The sequence below is a fragment of the Carassius auratus genome, chromosome 38 (genome assembly GCF_003368295.1).
Source record: "Carassius auratus strain Wakin chromosome 38, ASM336829v1, whole genome shotgun sequence".
Classification (NCBI taxonomy): Eukaryota; Metazoa; Chordata; class Actinopteri; order Cypriniformes; family Cyprinidae; genus Carassius; species Carassius auratus.
Window position 1 is genome coordinate 15,063,091 of NC_039280.1, and position 11,737 is coordinate 15,074,827.

The window sequence follows — 11,737 nt, forward strand, 5'->3', positions numbered from 1 at the left end:
ATTAATATTACCTTGATTGTATTACAGGATGAGCTTTAAAACCAGAGATATCTGACACTAAGTCCAAGTTCAGGCTCTATTCCTGCTGTAATGTAATGAGCGAGCATTGCACCTGTCTTTTTATACTTCGTTTACGGCAGTTAGTCTTTATTAGTAGTGACATGACTGATGTGAGATGAGAGGCGGCAGAATTGATATTTGGAGTAAAACACCATGCAGTGTAATGTATTAGAGGTCTTCTCCTCATTTTATGGATGCCATCGTACTAAAGTTCATTACACAAGCTAAAAACGACATAAAACGCATTACTCTGCTTGCAAGATTGAGAATGTAGTTAAGAATGTCCATCTTTTTTTATACCAAAGTTGTGTTTAACTTCCATTATCTTTTGAATCCCTGACATTCAGTAACTAGAAAGAGGGAAAACCTCCCATACTTGCTTTTGGTTTTTCTGATCTGATCAGGGGTGCGTTTCCCAAAAGCATAGATGCTAATCTGTTAGCAATTTAGTTGGCTGGCAATGGGAAATTGTATTGCAACTAACAAAGTTTCTAACTTAGTTAGCAACTATGCTTTTGGGAAACGCACCCCTGTCTGGAAGAATGTGTTGTGATCCGTGAGATTGTCTAAATGTGTCGTGCTATTAATGATGTTCAATGCATTGTGTATATTGTCTGTTTTATGCTTGTAAAAAAAAAAAAAAAAAAAAAAAAAAAAAAAAAAAAAAGCACATTAAGGTCAAACTGCTGTGTGAATGCTTTGGTCAGCGGGGTTGTTTGATTTTTACATGTCTAGATTGCTTAATAAAAGATGGTGATCTGAAAATAACTTATGTTTGTGGCAAGATATTAATTATGGCCTGGGATCTTTCAACCTGTTTCCATAGCAACCTTTTGCTGTGCTCACAAAATAGGTGTTTAAAAAAAGAACTGGGTTCGCCTGAAATGCAGAGTGTAGAAAACACATTGGCACACATTGTTTGCTAAATACATCTGCCTAAACTGATGGGAGTTATGATTCAACAATATCATACCTGTCAACAGATTTCAGCAACACAAGCCTGTAAATCTGTGACTATACATATTGAGCTTTATAATTGGCTTATTTAAAAATGTACACCTGCACAAATTAATATTCATTTTCTAATAAATGCAATTGCTAACCTAATACACATATCACAACTTGATGTTAATGCAGTAGAAAGACTGCCTCTGATGCGAATTCTGATATTTGGGATGCCTTTTGAATGCCATGGTTTTCTGTGCCAGGACATTATAAATAAATAAAAAACCCTGTTCTTGACTGGTCTTAGGATTTGGAAAATGAAACCTCAAATGAACAACAACACATGACACATCACACCATGTCAACATATATTTAACAAAAATAAAGTCAAAGTGGAAAACCATGTGACAAAGTTAGGACACCTTACTGTTAACATTAATTTAAAGGGTTAGTCCATCCAAATATTAAAATTATGTCACTAATAACTTACCCTCATGTCGTTCCAAACCCGTAAGACCTCAGTTCATCTTCAGATATTTTAGATTTAGTCCGAGAGCTCTCAGTCCCTCCATTGAAGCTGTGTGTACGATATACTGTCCATGTCCAGAAAGGTAAGAAAAACATCTTCAGAGTAGTCCATGTGACATCAGAGGGTCCGTTAGAATTTGTTGAAGCACCAAAAATACACTTTGGTCCAAAAGTCCTTTAATCATACTTCCTTCTATACACACACACACACACACACACACACACACACATTTATAAATGTATCTGATTGCATCTTTTTGTATGCAACTTTAATGTGATCTTTTTTCATATTTAGATAACATAGCATAATTAAAAATATTCCCTTGTTCTGCTGAAATACATACATATATACATACAAAACAAACAATCCAAATATTGTGCAAAAACTCTGCAATACACTTTCTGCATTAGCACTCATACAGACAAAAGGAACCTCACTGTTTCTCGTCCCCGGGTCAATTGATCTGGCAGAAAATGTATCTGTCTGCTTCTGTTTCCACCAACATCATTCCAGCACATGAGGGACGGAAGAGAACGGTCAACACATGCTCATGACAGCAAGGACATCACAGCCCCTGAGGGAAGAGTGACCGATGGAGAAACACACACAAACACAACCACCAAAAAAGATCCAAAAGACTGACCCTGCACTGAATTCAAGAAATTAAGAAAAGTTAAGCAATGTACGATGCTTGAATGTTGCTGTCATGAAAGAAACAGAGAGGCAAATCAAGTACTAAGACATTCTGAGATTCATTTCATGTAAATACAGTACTGTATTTAAAGTCCAAAAGGTTTGGTTCGTAAGCTTTTTTTTATGATTTTGAAAGAAATCTCGTATACTTACCAAAACTTCATTGATTTGACAAAAAAAGTAAAAACTGTCCAGTGAAATATTATTACAATTTCAAAATAAACATATTTATTTGAATAGATTTTAAAATATAATTTATTCCTGTGATGCAAAGCTGAATGTTCAGCATCATCACTCCAGTCTTCAGTGCTCCATGCTTTATAACATTATAAATGCCTTTATTGTCACTTTTGATATACTGAAGTTTTTATATAAATTTGTTTCATTTCAATTTAGAAAGCAGGGGGCTCATAATGTTGTAATATAATGCACACAGGCACATGCTGCTGCTGCATATTATTATATTTTTTTTTTTTTGGTACAGCTTGTTCTCAAATAAATATTTAGGTCAACTGTACTCACTTGCTTTCAAATCTCTACTATTACTACTAACACTCGGAGAGCACGCACTGTACATTGGAGGCAGGTCTATCCCTCTGACCTCTACTACTATATTCTCTATTCAAGTTGGTCTTTTGAACTGCCAGTCTGCTGTTAACAAAGCAGAATTAATTTATTCTATTGCTACTCATTCCGGTCTCATCCTCATGGCCCTAGCTGAGACTTAGATCAAACCTGAAGACACTGCCACTCCCGCAGCCCTCTCCACTAATTTCACTTGTTCCCAGACCTCTCACACGACTGGGAGGGGTGGAGGTACTGGTCTCCTTATCTCAAATTAATGGGAATTTGAGCTTCAACCATCTCTTACAGGTAACAGTTCACTTATCTATTACCCACCCTGTTAAAATCCACTTTTTAGTCATTTATCATCCCGCAGGTCAACTAGGAAACTTCTAGAAGTTGGATGTTACTCAAACTTTCCTGAAGATGGTACTCCTCTGGTACTGCAACATTCATCTAGAAAAACCCCAGGCTGCTGACTTCAACACTGCTTGCCTCATTTGATCTTAAGCGAGTGTCTACTACAGTTACTCACAAATCTATGCACACTGTTGCTCCATGAGCAACACTTTAGTTGCTCCACTGCACACCTCAGACCACTTCCTTGTCACTTCTTAACTCACACTTACTCCTGAAACGGCACAGGTCACCTTTCGATGGAGTACGTTCACTCTCTCCCTCTCGCCCATCCTCTATGGTTTCACCCTCACTTCCTTCACTCGTTCAGTTTTCAGCACTGGACACAAACAGCGCTACTGACACTCTTTGCTCCTCTCTAACCTCTTGCTTGGACAACTTTTGCCCACTGTCATCCATCCACTGTCATCAGTTAAGCTTCACAGACCACATTGCTACAATGACCCGGTCCTGCAGATTTGCCATATACAACATTAGGAAGATTAAACCCTTCCTGTCAGAGAAAGTCACACAACTTCTCGTCCAAGCTCTTGTTCTCTCCAGACTGGACTATTGTAATGCTCTCATGGCTTGCCTTCATGCATGTACTATCAACCCTCTGAAACTGATCCAGAACGCAGCAGCCAGAGTTGTCTTCAATGAGCCAAAAAAAAGCTCACGTTACTCCTCTCCTCATCAGGTTACACTAGCTACCAGTAGCCGCTCGCATCAAATTCAAGGTACTGATGCTTGCCTACAAGACGACCTCTGGCACAGCACCAACATACATAAGCTCACTAGTTCAATCTTATGTACCCTTCAGAAGTTTGCGCTCTGCAAGTGAACGACGCCTCCCAATCTCAATACGAACAGCGGAGTCATTATTCATTTTCAAAAAACATCTAAAGACACATCTTTTTCGCCAACTCTTGACCAACTAATATTAGCACTTACCCTTTCTTTTCTAATCTTAAAAAAAAAAGACATAGCTATGTGTACTGTGCTAGACTAACTGAAACTTGTTATGGCATTTGTGTATTGTTGTTGTTCTCTCGTTGGTCCGACTGCTTCTATTGTTCTCATTTGTAAGTCGCTTTGGATAAAAGCTTCTGCTAATTGATTAAATGTAAATTTATTGTATCATATTTTACCTCAAACAAATGAATCTTGTTTGTTATTACAGTGACCAGCAGATGGCGGCAGCATGAATGGTTTTCGGTCTCAAACACAATCTCCATGTCAGTTTCTGGAGTCAAATGGCCAAGGGTTAAATAGTGTAGTTAGTTCACTGCATTCAGTGAAAGGTGACAGTACAACAACAGCACTGGGGCTTTAAATAAGATTTGACAGGCGCTTAACACCTTAATGATGTGCAGTACAGTAATTGTAGTGTATTATCACTGTAGGTCGATTATTTCTCTTGCCTTTCATCTGTTTATGGATCTGTTGTCACACACCAGCTGCACAAGTTGAATAGTTATAAACTTCATGGAAGTAGCCTAACAAACCTGTCTTAAAACTCTGAGTTGCTCATCACGTGTTTACTGGACCAGTTTAACCCTTCATGGTTACGTGTGCTCACACCCACCGCCTCTCAGAAAACTCAAACATAATCCACGTGATCTGAATGTGCACACGTGAGAGCCAGTGTAAATGTTATGTAACTCTATTCCCATTTGATTAGGATCACACTAACACATGCATGTTTGTTTGCAACAATGCCCTCTCTTATAAAGTCCACTACCATTTATCTGAAATGGTTTCTAATTGGCCTGCTAAGGTCTAAGGTGTCCTCTTAAGAATCGTTTGAGGTCTAAATGTGAGTGGTCTGATACTGACAGGAAAGCCTTTTAACTTATAAACTTAAACATCTAAACAGGCATTAGTGCACAAGTAGGAATACAATGATTTTCAGCTAAATAATTTGTGTAAATTAATACATATATTTGTTATATAACTTCTGGGCAGTAGTTTTTAATGAGCTCTCTCATTGTTTTAAAATGCTACAGACTCTGCAGGGTATATGCAAAATGATAGGCGGAGATGAAAGTTGTTTCTACCCACATCAAATCACATTCCTAGCTGTTGGTGGAATTGGGATTTGTTAAGGGTTTCTCTAAAAATACATGTTTTGAAAGGTTCCTTATACTCTGAAGATTATATTACTTGCATAAGCAAAATTTTCATCTGGAGGCTAAAAATGCCTGTGGAATGCAGCAAATGCAGGTTATGACAACCTAAACAGCAGCTTTAGCCTGACCACCACGGACAGCTGCAAAAGCCATTCCCATTTATCATGCTTTGTGTGAGAAATCCCTCCAAACCCAGCCACAGAATGAGTCTGTCCCAGGCCAGAATCCTAAAACATAGCAGTATTGTTCCTTATCTTCACATCTGTTGTCTGTTATCTCAAGCAGCCACTGAATGGGACTACACAACAGCTGGATATTACCCAGAGGTCTTTGAGTGCATTCACACATTCAACACAAGGCCTGACACTCAACAAATAAATCCCCATGATAAAACTACTGCTGGAAAGCCTTGGGGTGATTATTATATAAATGGAATTAATGATCATAAACAATTGAGTGTGGCGTACATTATACTTAAAAGTCAGTATTTTTTAAAGAAATTAATACTTTTATTCAGAAAGGACACATAAAATAGATCAAAAGTGACAGCAAAAACATTTTTAATGTTACAAAATATTACAAAATACATTTACAAATATGATTTTAATTAAATGCGTAAAAAAATTTAATTTGTAACTTTCTATGCATCGAAGAATCCTAAAAAATGTAAGTGTTTGTGTAAGCATAAGTATTAAGCAGCACAACTGGTTTCAAAATTAATAATAAATGTGTCTTGAGCAGCAAATCAGCATATTCAAATGATTTCTGAAGGATCATGTGATTCTGAAGACTGGAATAATGATGCTGAAAATTTAGCTTTGTATCAAAAGTACATTTCTAAATTTTAATTGTAATAATATTTCACAATATTACTGTTCAATAATACTGTTTTTGATCAAATAATTTGCCTTGGTGAGCAGAAACTTCTATTATATACAGTATATAATAAATAGATAAATAAGAAAAACTTTTGAATGGTATCTAGTGTGCAGACTGACTATTAAAAAACAAAACATTTAAATTAAGATCCTAATAAATCTTAGGTTTTAGTACTAAACATGCTAATTCTAGATAACATGGTCTTCACATCCATTTTCAGTTTGTCAAGCATTTATTTCCATGGGTTTATTTCCCTCGTTCGTCCATTAGAGAGCAGCCTCATCTAACACAAGCAAGCACGCACATCTTGAAAGCACAAGGACTTTTCCAGTGTGTGTACGTGTGCGATCAACGTTAAGTAGGGAGGCTAAAGGGAGTAAGGGAGGCTAAACTGAACTCTGAATCCAGAGGGGAATGTGGCACACCCTGACGTTTAATTCAGCTCCGCATCGAAAATATGATTAAAATAAACATCAGCACCCAAACAGTGCACACAACCTAGCAAACAGGCAAAGGCCACAGAGTGATCCAAGACAACAGAAGTCTGTCTCGCGCTGTTGCTTATTAGTCATCATCAGCCAATGTCCAGCTATTGCATGTTTACACTGAAAAAAGTAATTTACCACTAACTCATGACTCACTGTGAAATGACCCATGATTCAAAGCCCAGACCTACAGCCACCTCCCTATTCCTGTCTGCAGACACTGTGACATTAATCCACCATAAGCTTTAGAGACCTGCCATTAAAGATTATTACTGCTGTTGTTAACATTAATAAATTCACAACGAATAACACCTAACAGCACGCCTATCTCTCTAAAGTGAAGTGGACTACTGAAAACATGATGATGACATTATAACAACTTTATGCTAGCTAGAAAGTTATACTAGGTGTTTGAGTCTGGAGATGCAGTCAGTGTTGCTCAGCATGATTTTGTGAGCAAAATCTGGTAATTTTAATAAGAATCAGCCTAAAAAAAAAAAATCTGAACTCAGATTTTGCTTATGTAGCTATATAGAATTTGCTGCACAATGGACTTTTATTAAAGTCTCTTTAAGGATTTGCAAATATATATATATATATGTATATATATATTATACACTCTTTCTATATGCAGAATAGTCATTAAAATTAAACCATTAATCCCATTACATATCCCTTCATCAATTTGTTGGATATTGTGCTGTATATTGTCTAAAGAGTGACAGTAATAGCTATGATGATTGTGGCTCTGGCTCTCGTGTACTTTGGCCAGGAGGAACATGTACGTGCGCCTCTGCACACGCCTCCCATCATACATCATTCTGCTCTAGTAAAATAAAAGCATGTGTTTATTGCATCTCTTCTTGTGCTTTTTACTGTACTTTAAAATGACAAATCCTTATACGGCAGATACTTTGGACGTTGTGTTTGCAGTTGTGCTTTTTGTCACCTCAAAATGCAACTCAGCCAGACTTTTGACTATTTGATCATTACACGGTCTAAGGTCACATTGATTATGTCACAAAACGTATTTGATCACATCCTATCTTGTTTGTTCAAATACATGTGGACTGAATGACAATGAGCAGGTAGAATGAAAGTACACTTATGATAAGCTATCAGTGCCGGCGGTACTTTAGACAGTAAAACACAGAAGCAGTCTAGTCACATGCTGCAGTCTGAAAAGAGTTACTTGGCTATAATGACATGTTGATGGGTTTGATGAATGTGCCTTGAATTAAAAACATATACTTGTATTATTTTAAGTCCACATGGCTCACAGACTCATGAGCATGACTACTCACTTCAGACTAAAACTGAAGAGCTAAACCAGGAACTAAATACGTTCAACTTTTCCAAAGTGATCTCACACAGACAGGAAGAGACTTTTATAATTTTATAGTCTGAACTTTTTTCTTCTTCTTTTTTTTTAAATAACATATATATATATATATATATATATATATATACATACAGTACAGACCAAAAGTTTGGACAGACCTTCTCATTCAAAGAGTTTTCTTTATTTTCATGACTATGAAAATTGTAGATTCACACTGAAGGCATCAAAACTATGAATTAACACATGTGGAATTATATACATAACAAGTGTGAAACAACTGAAAATATGTCATATTGTATGTTCTTCAAAGTAGCCAGCTTTTGCTTTGATTACTGCTTTGCACACTCTTGGCGTTCTCTTGATGAGCTTCAAGAGGTAGTCACCTGAAATGGTCTTCCAACAGTCTTGAAGGAGTTCCCCGAGAGATGCTTAGCACTTGTTGGCCCTTTTGCCTTCTGTCTGCGGCCCAGCTCACCCCTAAACCATCTCGATTGGGTTCAGGTCCAGTGACTGTGGAGGACAGGTCATCTGGCGCAGCACCCCATTCAGTGTGACTCTACAATTTTCATAGTCATGAAAATAAAGAAAACTCTTTGAATGAGAAGGTGTGTCCAAACTTTTGGTCTGTATATATATATATATATATAGGAAATATTATTAGACTTAGTGATTTGGATTCCTGTCTTGATACTACTGAATACCTTTTTTCTCAACGTTTATTTCCAGTCAGCAACTTCAGTGCTTCAGCTTACAATAATCTTTGGTTAGTTGCACTTTTCTTATTTTCAATTCAAGTTTTTCATCAAACGTTTATTTCTTTTCAACAATATATTTTTACTTTTAGTTAACAACACCTTCAACAGTCATTGTATCAACCAAGAATCCTATATATGTGCTGCCAGTAATTGCATAAAACCAAATATCTGATTTCAATATCATCAGCTCTTGCCATTTGTGCAGGGAATATGATCAGACGATCAGTGAGCAGGCCGCGAGTCTGTGGGAGTACAGAGACAAACTGACTGACCTTTCATTGACAAAGAACCTTCCTCCTCCTTCTGAGAGCAGTACGTCAAATACTACTGGAATTTGCATGGATTTCTCAATGATCTCTATATCAGAAGATGGAGAAATAAAGATGAACTATGAATTACTGGATCTAAAACTAAATTATTATGAGCTACAAAGAGCACTTGAGGAGCGCCCAAGGCACAGATCTGAATTATTTGACATCTTATCTCTGTGTGAAACATTGTGGCATTGTCTTTGTTTAGAATAAAGAATTCACATAAAACAATTGGAAATGTAAAAATGACACTGAACTTTGAACAAGCAATAAAATGGAATCAAAGCCTTGTAAACTGGAAGGGAATATATAAAATATGAAATATGGGCTTGGTTGGGCACTATATAGTACATGTTAAGGTTAAACACCAAAATAAATTAAGAGAAGACAGGAAACAAGTCTCTTACAACAATCTTTAGTCTCAATCCCAAAGAACCAAAACAATCTCGACTTTAGACCTGTGATTAAACTGAAATGGTGAATAGTGGAAATCATCTATCCGATTTCAGCTCTCCATGGAAACCTGTGAATCAGACCCAACATGCACATTTTTCTTTAAAATCAAATATCTGAACTGGCTCAAGGCCTTTTAAACCAGAGAAGCCAAAAGCAAGCTGATCAATAACCTCCTCACAGATTTAAGATCAGCATTTCTAACCTGAAGACATGGCCTGGCTTATGCACTTATGAGTTTATTATTAAACAGTCATGACGCAGAAAAAAAGGTTTATGCTCAGTTCATCTTGTTATTTTCTTGCTCTTCATTTTTAAACAAAGAAAGATACAAGCTGCAAGCATATTACTGCACTCCAGTAAACTCATACAGTGCATACTGTAGGTATCTTTAACCTGAAGTTTGGAGGCATTTACTCACCAGCACATTTTCTATTAATAACCAGTCATGGAAAAACATCATCCTGCTTCCCTTCCACAGAACAATACTCTCTGTGAGCTCATGATATCAACTAAAGACACAAGGATCAAACACACACACACACACCTTTGTTTTCTTGTCGAGTTGGAGACTTTCCATCGACTGCTATTGTTTGAGAAGTTCAAAAACAAAAAGCTCTCTCTGAGACTGCTAGAAGTGTGCTTGGTGTCATGTCATTATATGGCATGGACGTCCTAGCTGCTAAACTGAGCTTGTGTTTTAACAGGCCAAAGTATCAGCACAAGCTGTCTTTGTGCTCGGCTTACAGTATTTTAGCTCATCAGTGCTGCTTTTTTTCTGGATTAAAAGGGCTAAACTCTAGGATTTGAGAGTAAGGAGTGGACAGGGAGAGAGAGAGAGAGAGAGAGAGAGAGAGAGAATGAGGGAGGGAGAGGGGGAGAGAGAGGAAGAGAGAGAGAGAGAATGAAGGAGGGAGAGGGATAGAGAGAGAGGGATAGAGAGAGGGAGAGGTGCTTATATGAGAATGTGCTTAAAGTGGTGTCTGGATATTTATATCTCACCAGCACCTTCTGTGAGTCAAGAATCGATGGCAGTCATTGTGCTTTAAAGTAAAGGTGTTAACATTAAGAAGGTAACGGGGAGATACTCATTTGCTACCAAGTTCTTTCTTCGATAATGTACACTGCCATTCAAAGTTTGGAATCATTTTTAAAGGAATTTATACTTTTAGTTGAAATAAGTGCTATTTTTTGGAATTGTTCTATTCAACAAAGTATGTCTTGAATATTGATAAATGTTTCTTCAGCATCAAATCAGGACATTAGAATGATTTCTGAAGGATAATGGAACACTGAAGACTGGAGTAGTGATGCTGAACATTCAGCTTTGCATCACAGGGATAGACAACATTTTACTTCTATAAATTAAAACAACATATATTAGTAAAAATAAAATAGAAAATGGTTGTTTTAAACTGTAACAATATTTCACAGTACAATTTTTTTTTTTTTTTACGAAATCCCAAAGTGGCCATCGAGGTCTTGCTGACAAGCTGCTTAAGGGTTTTGTAGAGACTAAGAGTTGCTATTCCAGAGTCTGTGCTGTGATAAAAACATGAGGGGGACTCGCTCCACGCTCCGTTCCCATTCCTCGCTCTATACTGTGCTAATAGAAAGCAGATGGATTAAACAATGCACCAGTCCCACTGGTATATCATCAACTCTCCATCCCACACATATGGAAGTAATAAATAATAAGGGAAGAGGGTCTTTTTCTTTGCATTTGAGTTCCAGCATTACATAACCCACAATCCCTCACAGTAAGAGCACATCTAAGGATCACGTCTGATCATGACATGATAACACAAAGGCCTGAGAATATGTGATTATACCAGTGTTCAGAGCTGCATACTCCTCTCACTATTTTTGCAGTATATACTGTGCACTTGAAAAGTTTTCTGTAAGCATTCAACACTGATTTAATATACAGAGCACACTACACACTTAACCACTGCCAGTGGGATGAATAAAGTGATATCAGTCATGATTAACATTTCTTTCTTGACTAATTTATGAATTTGACTAATATAAACCAAATATATACACATATACACAAAGTCATGCCCAAAAATATGGACACCCTTGGTAAATATGATCAAAGAAGGCTGTGAAAATTAATCTGCATTGTTAATCCTTTTGATCTTTTATTAAAAAATTTCATTGGATAATAAGAATTTAATATGGGGGGGGGGG